Below are 12,201 nucleotides of genomic sequence, written 5' to 3' on the forward strand. Positions count from 1 at the left end.
AGCTGACTGTGAGTATCCACTTCTGTGTTTGCCAGGCCCCGGCATAGCCTCACAAGAGACAGCTATATCAGGGTCCTTTCAGCAAAATCTTGCTGGTGTATGCAATGGTGTCAGCGTTTGGAAGCTGATTATGGGATGGATCCTCCAGTATGGCAGTCTCAAAATTATGGAATGCTTCACGAATTTGCATGTCATCCTTGCGCAGGGGCCATGCTAATCTCTGTATCGTTCCAATTTTAGTATATGTGCTGCCGAAGCGAGCACAGGACCTCAGGTTTTTTAACAATGAAAAAAGGGACCCCATAGATCTCCTAAGTTTTCATAGCAGAAATAAGGCTCCACCTTGAAAGGGAAGAGTGAGGGTACCAGGCTGCTGCCCTCAGCTCCAGGCCTGCATCTTTGAGGAGAGCTCAGCAAACCTAGAAACTGCTTTTGTTTGTGTGTTGAGGTGGTGGTGGTGGTGGTGGTGGTGGAGGAGAAGGAGGAGGAGGAGGAGGAAACTGGCTTGAAGCAGTACCTGAGGAGCTGTGAGTCAGGCCTGCAGCATGGCCAATTGGAGTCATTGACACACTTGGAAATGGTTCAAGGACACAGCTGAGATCTCAGAATGCCAGGCTATGGGGGCAAATCACAATCCCTGGCAGAGAGCGGGACCTGTACTGATGGCACGAGGTCATCTTGACTTGTTTAGCAGCAGAGTCACCACTATCAGCAAAGGAGAAGGAGGCAGCATTCACTTCCCTGGAGTCAGTCCCTGTATGAGCACACTGACAGCCATGGTGGTAGGAGGCAGTGATCCAGGATGTCCACTAAGGCACTACCAAGTTTACTAATTGGCTGGGAGAACTGGTGGGTGGCTACCTATCTGTCTGATATGTAAGGTGGCAGATCTAGGTAGGTAAGATGGCAAATACGGTAGAAACCTCAGCTACAGTCTTACTTGAAAGAAGGAAAATGAATGCTAGAGCTGCCGCCAGTCCCTCCACAGGAAGCATCCATTTCTGAATTCAGCTCAGGTGTCCCTTCATCTTGATGCCCCTGGGGAGTGAAATATTGGCCACGTTCATGCACATGGAGACTAGGGTTCTCTTAGCCTCCCAAGCTTAGGCAGAGCTCATAACAATGCTGATTTTTGTGTCTCTTCCAAGCCTGCTGTTTGGCAGGAAAATACAAATGGAGAAGCAGGATGGCACTTGGATCTTTCAGGCACGGCAGATTTGAAAAGGTACTGCTGCATCTCCACTCCTGTGACTTATGTAGAAACTGGAGTCACAGGACACAGAGTAGGCTCTCGTAAATGACGGAAGAGGTCCCCGGAGGAGGCCAACAGACAGGGGCAGACAAAACAGTTGCCTTCCTCCAGGTAGGCCAGGAAGCACCATTCATATGACAGAGAACACTTTTGTTGGTCTACTTTTTGCTTGGGGTCTTTCAGGCCTTCTTGTTGGGAAGGTAATATTGAAAGACAGGGGGTTGTAACAAGAGGGTTGGTAACCTTGGTAATAATACTTCCTGACCATGATGCTATGGTCCAGATTCAGGAGGGAGTAAGGGATGATGGGTGCTTCTTGCGTGGCAGGAAATGCAGGATACAGCAGAGGACATCTCTCTAATGAAGCCCCTGCATGATTAGAGTTGGAGAAGACTCCTGCTAGAGACCTTTGACTCTGAGGACCCCCAGTCTGCATGAGCATGAACTGTACTGTGGTTTCTCATGAGGATGCTCAGCCAACCTCAAGTCCTGCTGCTCTGGATGTGTGATCTTTAGCTTCTCCTCTCACCACCATCACCTTAACAGTCATCTCTCTATTACACTGTCAGCTTAATCTGTAGTTTTAGCTTTCTAGCCATTTTGGCTTATACTTAACTGAAGATGACTAAGGCTCCTCACGACCTTACCAGTATACCTTTCAACCTTGCCCCCTTTAGCAAACAGCCAGAGTCTCTGTGTATTTCTCAACTAAAAGTCCTGTGGGTGGGGATGTGACTGGCACATGGATCCTTCTTTGAACTCACCTCTTCATCCGGGGCACCTGATCAACCCAGGATGCCATGCTTGAGTCACATGTCTACTTCTGGTCCAATCATTTGAGGACAAGGGTAACAAGGATATACCTAGATTTGCTATTTTGACAGGGACACTGGGCAGAATAATGTTCCTTAGGACAGGACTTAATTAACTATAAATGCCCGTGGGTCAAGACAGAGCACACGCCCTGCCAACGGTGAGCAGGCACAGAAGCACACATGGCAATGTCAAGGTTGGCTTCCGTGGGTGGGAACCAATAGAATTTCTTGTAGTCACAGCATAGAAGAAATCCTAACGCTTATGTAAGGAATAGGTCTGGGTCTCAAGAAAATATAAAAAGTATTTCAGCAGGGCAAAAGTTTTCCTCCTGCAAAATGTCATGCACCGTGCTTAACCCCTATCCCATCCCCCTGCTTCTATGAGGGTGCTTCTCCACCCTTCCACCCACCTACTCCCTTCTCCCTGCCCTGCCATTCCACTGCACTGGGGCATAGAGCCTTCACAGGACCAAGGGCCTCTCCTCCCATTGATGTCCAACAAGGCCATCCTCTGCTACATATGTGGCTGGAGCCATGGGTCTCTCCATGTGTACTCTTTGGTTGGTGGTTTAGTCCCTGGGAGCTCTAGGGGATCTGATTGGTTAATATTGTTGTTCTTCCTATGGGATTTCAAACCCCTTCAGCATCTTCAGTCCTTTCTCTAATTCCTCCATTGGGGACCCTATGCCCCTTCCAATGGTTGGCTGAGATAATCCGTCTCTGTATTTGTCAGGCTCTGGCAGCTATACCAGACTCCTGTAAGCATGCACTTCTTGGCATCCACAATAGTGTCTGGGTTTGGTGTCTGTATATGGGATGGATCCCCAGGTGGGGCAGTTTCTGAATGGCTTTTCCTTTAGTTTCTGCTCCACAGTTAGTCTCCATATTTCCTCCCTTGAGTATTTTGTTCCCCCTTCTAAGAAGGACTGAGTCATCCACAGTTTGGTCTTTCTTCTTCTTGAGCTTCATTTGGTCTGTGAACTGTCTCTTGGGTATTCTGAGCTTTTGGGCTAATATCCACTTGTTAGTGCATACCACATGTGTTCTTTTATGACTGAGTTACCTCACTCAGGATGATATTTTCAAGTTCCATCCATTTGCCTAAGAATTTCATGAAGTCGTTGTTTTTAATGGCTGAGTAGTATTCCATTGTGTAAATGTACCCCATTTTCTGTTGCAAGGGCCGCTGCTCCTCAGTCTGAGTGGTCAGCGCTCAGACTTGCTCTCATACCGAGTGGTATAGTTTCTAGGAAGACATAACATGTGATCATATATTCTAATGTCAAGAAATGCTGACCATAGATGGATTTGAATTTCTACCAAGTGGCTTTTATTTTTCAGTTTCTTTAATGGCGCTTTGCATGATTTGACCCTTTAATAAGGGGAAAAAACAGTACATTTTGTTTAAATTGTTCACACCTACATATCTTTTAAAGAAGATGAGAAAAGGGAAATAAAGATATTCAAGAGACTTGGAGATGGGGGGTGGTGAAAAAGATATAAGGGATGTGAAATAATAGTTGGAGTCTTTGTAATCCCTTGAAATTTAGAGAAGGGGAGGCTGCAGCTTGACTTTTAAAATCAAGCCTGGAAGTCCAAGGCAGCAGATGGGTGGATCATTCCTTTATTCCAATGCTACAATTAAAATCAGAGAGAAAAAGGGGGTTGCTGAAACTATTGGCAAGTTGATTGCCAAGCAACCGATCGAATCGCAAAAGGCCAAGCCAATTCGCTTCCTTAACAACAAAATAACTGGGCTCTGTCTGAACCCTGTGAAATTATCTCCATTTTAAAGATGCCAAATGAGTTTGATTACCCAGTCATCAATGCAGTTCGCAGGATTAGCTCATTACATCAGCTCAAGTAGTTGGTTTGCATCCAAAAATGTCCTACAGATCAGGGACATGGTGAAAGTATTTCTTTAGGCCCCAGGACTGATCCGATAAGCACTGCTTTGCCTAGAGACACACCTGCTATAGAATTTAGCCATGGAGTTTGCTGGGAGAGTGTAATGGCTGTGAAGGCAGAGAGGCACGACCTTGGAATGTGCAGGAGATACAGTCACTCATTCAAAACTCTACTCTGCTGCACTCTGATGGTAACTACTGAGGGTGGGCATTGATTTCACAGGCCTGGGTACCATCCTTCACGAGAGCTACCTGGCTGCTGCATACCTGGCCATGAAGGATCCCCAGTCTACCTGGTATCTGACTCAGTGACCTCACGTATCAGGCTATCAGGGTATTTACCCTCTCACATTAAGTAGCTTGCTAGAGTTCTCATCAAGCACAAGAGGATGTTTTATGATATTACAGGTATATGAGAAAGGATGCCGGCCATGACCAGGATGCATGCGATAGGAAGGCAGATGGGGAGACCGAGAGATAGACAGAGACAGAGAGACTGAGGCCAGGTCTGGGAGAGTCCCAGACAGGCAGTGACCTTTTCCCCCCGCAGAACCATTTGTGTTGCTCTTCCAGTACAGCGAAGTGTCCATCAACTAGGAATCCTGCCCAACCTTTGGAATATAGAAATCATTTTCCTTAGCCTGTATGTGTGTGTTTGCATGTGTATGTTTACATGTGTGGGGGTGAGCATGCATGTAGAGGCACAGGTTGATATTCTATGTCTTCCTCAATGAATTTCTTACCTTACCCACTGAGGCAGGGTCTCATTTGTGATACAATCTAGAGGTTGGTAGTGTTGAATATCTCTGCCAGTTAAAAAATCAAAAGGCAGGGGAATCTTGAGGACAACAGGAAACAGCGGAGAAATCTCAAACACCATAGATAGAATAAGCAGTTGAAGAAAGGTATTTATTGGGGGTGAGGAAACAAACACACACACACACACACACACACACACACACACACACACACAGAGAGAGAGAGAGAGAGAGAGAGAGAGAGAGAGAGAGAGAGCAAGCAGGCACACACAGAGAAAAGGACCGCCTGTAAAACTGATGGGGGGGGGCACCTGGGATTCCAGAAGCTGAAAAATCCAGTCTCCTCTCAGGGGAGGGAGTTTTTAAGTCTCTGAACACTTTTTCTCCTTGCTAATGTAGGGTCGGTCAGTATGAAGAAAATAGGAGGGTTGATTGGCCCTTAATAGTTGTGTAGCATGTCCTGATCTGGCCTCCAACTTGCAGAGTCAGCTTATCAGCAGGGAGACTCTTGGTGGGTGAAAAAAGCCTGCAGGGCCTTTGTTTTAAACTACCTCAGACCAGATCAGGGAAGAAGGCAGCCATCTTGGGAGTATCTCCCCACCCCGCTTTATTGCCTAACCCTTTCCCTATCTGTCTACCAAGAAATCTCTCATTCCCTGTCTCTCACTTTAACCCAGAGCTCAGCAATGAGGTGATCTATCTGTCCAGCCTTCGCCTCTCTCTCTCCCCACTTCCTGAGCACTGGGATTGTAAGAAGTTGTCCTTCTCCTTCCAGCTCCTTCCGTCCCACAGGTTCCGGTGATCCACACTCCACTCTTTGCACTTACACAGCAAGCATCTCACCCACTGAGCCATCTCTCCAACCAATGTACAGTTTGTGTTGGGATTTCATTCTGCAGATGTGATTGACCGGATCACTAGCCATACGTAAGGTTAGGCTGCGGTCATGACCAGGCCACTCTGAGCCCCAGCCCTCTGCTTACATGGCTGGTTTTTCTTGCATGGCCAAGCTCCATCATAAGCAAACTAGGGTCTCAATGACGCATCACCCTTTGGTCTAAATCCAGGAAGAATCTGAGGAGCCACTGTCCTCTGCTGAGGCTGGAGCTTCCTATGCTGCTGCTATGGCTGTCACAGTGAGAAACATGACATCACGTGGTGTTCCTGTCTCCTGATCTACCTCTAATTCACCTGTGTCCCCTCTCTGCCCCTACCTTTCTCCTTCACCTACCAGGTTTCCCTGTAGCTCTTACTTCCCCACCCCCAACCCAGAGTTCTAAGATAGGGACACTGCTCTTTGCTCTTGCCTTGCCTGAATTTTGAGTCACCTGATCTGTGTCCTCTGAGAGAGGACAGTGAACTATTCACCCAAGCCATGCCCAACAAACCTTCATCCCACATACATGGTCCCACATACATGCCATGGTCCAGGGGCTGCTTCCTTGTGTTATCCATTCCCATCTCCATCACATCGTTATCCTTAAGACCCTAGAGCAGATGCCCAATAGAGTTAGTGAAAAGCATATACAAAGGGAGGAGGGAGGAGACACAGGCTCAGCAAGCAGCTCAGGCAGGAATAACCCCCACTGTGTCATGAGGAAGGGGAAAAAAAGACAAGAGGAAGGGTTTGAGACAGGGGCCTTCCTGCAGAGCTCAGAGAGGCCAGGCCCCTCTTGACCAGCAAGAGCCAGCTCTAGCATGGCCTTGTGGAGAGACCAGTGGCTGTGACATGTCAAGGTTAACATCCGAAAACAGAATTGTAGAGGAAAGATGATAACAACAGCGACAGCCTGGCCCCCGACCTCTCCCCTTTGCAGACACCGAGCAGGAAGAGCACTGAGCCAGAATGGGGAGACAACTCTTGCTGAGTTGGAGAGTCTGTCGTCATGGAGACAGGGACACCTCTTGCGTCTCTCAGCCTCTGATATGCAGTTCAGGCTGGTTTCATATCAAGTGGACTTGGATTCGAGTCCTGACTGTCAGTTGTGAGCTGTGTGATGCGGGTTGAGTTCCTTAACCTTGCGGAGCCTGTTGACCTTGTGCTCAACAAAGACAATGGTACCTTGTGCATCTGTCATGAAGACTGGGGCAGTGTCACGTGGAGTATCAAGAACATTCCTCTTCCTTATCCTTGCCTTCTGGCCCTGGTATCTCTGCTTCTCCAGTTCCCAGTACCCTGTCTTGCACCCTAAACTGAACCTCCTGCTTCATCTCTTGCTTGACAGTGACCCTTGTGCTCTCCAAACCCCACCCTCTCCACCAGTGTCAGAAACACTAGGACAATGAACTGGCTAAAAGTTATCTCTCTACTGCCATCTTGCTTCTTGGTCTTATGGCTTTCCCATAGTAAATATGTGAGTTTTCTTGGAAGTCATTCTACATTTGGCTTGTCTGAAATACTTGGGAACAGGAATGGTTTGTTTGAATTTCAAGTTTTGAATTTTAGCAAACTTGCATATCCGTAATGAGACATCTTGGGGAGGGAGGTAAGACCAAGTGGAATCCTGAACTTTGTTTAATGTTTCATGTATACAGTTGCCCAGTCTCAGGGTCCCCTTGTGCAATGTTTTCAGTACCCTTTTGTTTTGACTACAGCCTGTCACGAGAGGTCAGGTGTGGAACTTTCCACTTGTAGTGTCATGTCAGAGCTCAGAAGGCTTTGGATTTCAGAGTTTGCAGTAGGGGTACACAGACATGCCACCCTCTCTTGTGAGGTCTGTGCAGAGCATGGATGGCTACTGGCTGAGGAATCAGGGGGCACAGAGCTACCTAGAGCAGGTGCTACCACCAGTTCACCCTTGGCTGCACCTCTGCACAGAGCCTGCTTCAACAGTGGGTGCAAACCAGTTAGCAAGGCCCTGAAGTCCCTGAGATCAGCCTTGGAGGTTCCTTTCCCTGGCTCCAAGTAGCTCCATTTCCTTCCAGCCTTTGTGCATTGGCACCTCTGCAGGAAGGAAAGATCTATGGTTTGCCGGGGGCCCCTGACAGGCAGTCCCGAGGATAATGTATGTCACGTCATCAGAACCACTTTTTCTATATTGGCAGCTGGTGGATGTGATCACGTGGCCTCTGAGAAGGAGGAACGGGAGAGTTAATAAATATCCCTATGGGAACTGACTCTAAGTTCTCATTAAGTGGTCTTGGCTGTTTGTTCTTCCCACTTGATCCTATTTGCCCATTTCCACATTTGGAAAAAAAAATTAGAAAGAGGAGAATGTATACCAAGCATAAAATAATCTATCATAAAACATTTCAGCATTTACAAATGGTAACTCTGGAGCTGGCGAGATGGCTCAGCAGGGAAAGGCTGAGCCAGCATGATCTGAGTTTAGTCTCTCCTACCCACAGGGCGGAAGGATAGACCTGACCCTGCAAGTTGTCTTCTGACCTCCATGTGCATGCCGCTGCATGGGTGTCCACCCTGTGAATAAATGAATAGACCAAACTTTAAAGATTCTTCTAGAAGGTGAAGTGCAGTTTGGCGGATTGTCAGTCGTCACCTCCTGTCTGTCCAGGTGAACTACTCTGTGAGAAATCCTCACATCAAATGAGTTAGGCTGCAAGGCTCCTCAGAGCCTTCCGGAAATACTTTTTCCACAATCGCCCGTGCTCAGATGTTTCTGTGACTTCAATCATGGTTAACAGGGACCCTGGGCCCCCACTGAGGGCCTACTGTGTGTCAGACATCCAGTGATGTACATAGTCACAGCAGTATTTTCACAGTGTCCTGGGGATGGTCCTCCCCAGGAGGACAGGGATCCCACTGGCCCACAGTCCCACATTGCAGAGGGTGCTGCCATCCCATAAACCTGTTACTCAAGGCCACACACCAATCCTGATGGAGCTCCAGCAGAAGCCTAGGAAACAAAGCCCCAGGTCACATTTCACACCCTGAACTTGACTCTCCCACTTCTTTCCCTGAGCAAACTAATTTGCATAGCACAATCTGAAAGTGTCATATTCCTCCCCCTTTGCCAGCTCTCTGTGCTATACCAGCCTCTGGAGGTCCTTGTATCAAATGAAAACCATTTAGTTTCCATGAAGGAATGGTGCTGTTTCCCTTAGGCGTGGAGGACCATGACTTTGGACTTTCTGCTTCAGCTCCTTCACATGCCCTTCCCCAGGTGGCCTGCAGAGAAAGGGGGTGGCCCCAGCCCCCCTTCCTACCTTCATTTGCTCTCACTCACATTTTTAAAGGTGGATGGAGACTGCTTGTCTGTGAGGTTGCATAATCAATTCCAATTATTACTCTAAAACAAGTGGGCAGACAGGTTGACGTGAGTCCACGGTAGAACAGTAAACCCACTGGTTAGCACAGAGAGAACCTGCCGGGCAAGGAGGGGGAGGGGGGATATTTAACCAGCAAGGGCCAAGGAAGGATCAGGGCCTCTCGGGTCCCTTTAGAGCAGAAGCATGTCCTGCTTCCGTGCAATGTGGAAATGTGAAAGCCAGCCCATAAACTGCTGCTACTGCCTGGTCTGTCCCCAAAGGACAGAAAGTGGCACTAGAAAGACAGAGCTGAGGTGACCTCTGAGCCTCCAGGGAGCCAGAGAGCATTTAGTGGGCAGGACACCCTGTCTTAGGGTTTTACTGCTGTGGAGAGACACCATGACCAAGGCAACTCTCATAAGGACAATATGTAATTGGGGCTAGCTTATGTTTTCAGAGGGTTCAGTCCAGTGTCATCAAGGCAGGAGCATGGCACTGTCCAGGCAGGCATGGTACTGGAGGAGCTGAGAGTTCTACAACTTCATCTGAAGGTCACTAGGAGAAGACTGGCTTCCAGGCAGCTAGGATAAAGCCTATGCTCACAGTGACACACTTCCTTCAGCAAGGCCACACCTACTCTAGCAAGGCCACACCTACTCCAACAAAGCCACACCCACTCCTACAAGGCCACACCTCCTAATAGTACCACTCCCTGGGCTAAGCATATTCAAACCACCACACACCCCCTTATGGGGTTTTGGGCTAATGTCTCAGACTTATTATTGAGAGGCTTGTTGAAATAGCCCCATTTCTGCCACTCATCCCTTGGAGGGGGTTGCAGTCCTGCAGTCAGTGCTAAAGAGCATAGTCCATGGATCAGACTGTCTGCTTGCCTTTCACCTAAACCTGCCTTCCCAAGCAAGTCTTCCATCCAGTGCCTCTGCTTCCTTTCCTTGTCCATGGAAAAGAGACCATAATAGGCCCTATTTCATGAGATTGTGGGGAGGATGAGGAACTAGAATGTCTGAAATTATTACACCTGTCTTCAGCACTGGGGGTCATGGATGCGAGGACGCATCCTCATGTGTGTAAGAGGCAGCAAGAGTCACATCACTGGGTTGTTGAGAGGCTTAAATGACCTAAAATTATAAAGCACTTAGAGCGGCCAGCATCTAGGCTGGTGAGCACTCTGTAGCGTGAGTTCACTGGACAGCTCTGTGAAATCTCGTTTAATCAGGTTGACACAGTACAGAGTGATCCTGTAAATGAAGGATGACCCAGGACACTTGTGATTTTGTTCTGTAAACAGGTAATATTAACCAGAAAATGACCACTTCTCTTTATCATGTTTTCCCCATCACAGGACTTTCACTAGTGTCACCGAGTGTACTTCATCCAACACTTTACCCAGCTACTCTGCCTATCTGAGTCCTGTCCCTCGGCTTCTCCTCGACAGGGATATGCCCACAGGACAATCTTCTGTGGCTGATCACGAGCTTTGTTTCTTCTTCTCTGTGCGGGTTGGTACACTGGCCATAATCATTTCACAACATTGCCTGGCTAATCATAAGGCTTATCAAATGGAAAACTTAACCACAAATGAGTTGGTTTCATCATATCTTGCAAGGGTGTGTTCATTGTTCTCTTTGGTTTGACTTGATTCCAGCCTCAAATCTTGTAGGATTTTCATGCTGGCAGCTACTATTTATAGCTTACATCATTTGGGGCATTTCCTATGAGCTGTGGGCACTCTATATGTGTGCTGTCTGTTAGTTCTCCCTTGGTTAAGCTACTGAATGAAAGGACATAAGTACTATGGTTTGAATGTGTTGACAAGACAATCCCTCAATTCACATGTTAAAGCTGTCTAGAGGTGGAGCTTCGGGAGGTAATTGAAATTAGGCCAGATTAGAAGGGAGGATGCCCATGATATGATGGCATTTGTGGCTTTATGACAAGAGGCAGAGGGACCTGATTTAGCATGCTTGCTCTTTCACAACATGCCATTCTTTCTGTCATGTTTTGATGCAGCAGGCAGATCCTCATGGGATGCAAAGGAGAAGCCAGTATGATAACTTAAACTTCCGGGGTCCAGATCTACAATCCAATAAAACATCCTAACATAAATTATCCCATCTAAGATGCGTTCATGGTAGCAATAGTAAGTAGGCTAAGGTACTAACCGCGTGAGCTTTACGATTTCCTTAGCCTCCAGCCCCACAGCTGACCTGGATGTTTTTGGCAATGGAGACTCCAGAGAAGCAGAGGAGCTTGGTCACTCTGCTGGAAGTCCTCTGTGGAGCACTGGATTGGGTGGTAGACTTCAGCAGCTAGAGAATTGCTGAGATGTCATGGGGAAGGATCATTGGAATGGTTGACAGTCTGAAAGTGCCAGGCAGGGAAGCATCAAATGATGCCCTTTGCTTTGAACATAGAATAGGAGAATAGCTTGAGAGTTTGACCTAAACGAGGAGGAAAGATTTATTCTGGCTTATGGTTTCTGAGGATTCTACCCATCAAGGTGGGGAGCGCATAGTTGACTGGAACAATTCAATGACAGTGAGGACAAGCAGGTCCAGGCCATGAAGAAGGGCTTCACTGCAGGATTAGTCTTGTTTTAATGACTTTCTAAATGGACAATCACTTCAAGTGCAGTTGTGGACACTAGGCTGTAGAGAGAACATGTTCTCTAAGCTACTTTTGAAGCACCGACAAAACCCACAGAGGTCGGAAAGATAGGCAAGACAGTACAAGCAAGAACTGGGAGGCTGAAAGGCCAGAGGCAGGGCAATGTTCAAGAGCGGTGTCATGGGAGGTGATCAGTTGCCTGAAAAGCTGAAAAGGTAGATTGGCATCTAGGGACTCAAGTCACCATGCAAGTTTTCACAAGTGACTTAGCCTCGATCTGACCCAGTTTCCGTGTGTAGAGTGAGAATCATGGAAGTGCCTACTAGACAGGGTTACTGTGAGGAATAAATGATAGACTGCACGTGCACAGATTGTCCCTTGGTACACAATGAAAACCCACCACGGTTAAGTGGTGGTGATGACAATGACAATGGCGATCGTTGTTGTCTTAATGTTCTGGAAATGGTGGAGACTGAGCATGGTATCCCCTTGTTTTATAACACATATTCTGATATGTAACTCACAAAGACGAAACATTTGTTGGGATCACGGTTTCGGACGTTCCTGTTGCTTGGACACTATAGTTAGGTAGCATATTGTGTCAGGAGGATGTAGAGGGGGAAGCCCATTCA

General features: G+C 47.5%; 1 non-coding gene across 1 annotated transcript; it reads right to left on the bottom strand.

The window, feature by feature from the left end:
• Positions 1-160: 160 nt before the first annotated feature.
• LOC115030659 lies at positions 161-264 on the bottom strand. The gene has a single exon (XR_003836265.1). It is a non-coding gene; the product is annotated as a U6 spliceosomal RNA (small nuclear RNA).
• Between the last annotated feature and the right edge of the window lie 11,937 nt (positions 265-12,201).

This window comes from Mus caroli, chromosome 3, assembly GCF_900094665.2.
Source record: "Mus caroli chromosome 3, CAROLI_EIJ_v1.1, whole genome shotgun sequence".
Taxonomy (NCBI): domain Eukaryota; kingdom Metazoa; phylum Chordata; class Mammalia; order Rodentia; family Muridae; genus Mus; species Mus caroli.